A 561-nucleotide genomic window follows, 5' to 3' on the forward strand; every position below is an offset into this window, starting at 1 on the left:
ATGAGAGAGTCAACTTCATGAACTCTGACTACACACCTTTCTGAAGCTGTTCGATTTGTTGGCCATTGCCAGTTATTACTCGCAATCCTCTCGATGATCTCATAAGCCTCATTATAAGACTTAGACAAAATTGCACCATTCGCGGAAGCATCTGTCATCAATCTTGTACGTGCATTGAGACCATTATAGAATGTCTCCAACTAGATACAATGAGGAATCCCATGATGAGGACACTTACAAAGTAACTCTTTGAATCGCTCCCAAGTCCCATACAAAGACTTGTCATCCAATTGTTGGAAAGTTGTGATCTCGTTGCTTAACTTAGCATTTTTGCTAGGTCGGAAATACTTAACCAATAATCTATCTGCTAATTCTTGCCATGTAGATATGGAACTTGGTGGCAAAGAATTCAGCCATGCTCGTGCTCGATCTCGCAATGAGTACGAAAACAACTTCAACCATAGTGTGTCTTCAGTCACACCGGCTATCTTGAATGAATCACTCACCTCTACAAATAATCAAAGGTGGAGATGTGGATCTTCCGTGGGCATACCACTAAAT

General features: G+C 41.0%; 1 non-coding gene across 1 annotated transcript; it reads left to right on the forward strand.

Moving 5' to 3' along the window:
• Positions 1-216: 216 nt before the first annotated feature.
• On the forward strand, positions 217-323 carry LOC128032963 (small nucleolar RNA R71). The gene has a single exon (XR_008189302.1). It is a non-coding gene; the product is annotated as a small nucleolar RNA R71 (small nucleolar RNA).
• The last annotated feature ends 238 nt before the right edge of the window (positions 324-561 follow it).

The sequence above is a fragment of the Gossypium raimondii genome, chromosome 9 (assembly GCF_025698545.1).
Source record: "Gossypium raimondii isolate GPD5lz chromosome 9, ASM2569854v1, whole genome shotgun sequence".
Lineage (NCBI taxonomy): Eukaryota > Viridiplantae > Streptophyta > Magnoliopsida > Malvales > Malvaceae > Gossypium > Gossypium raimondii.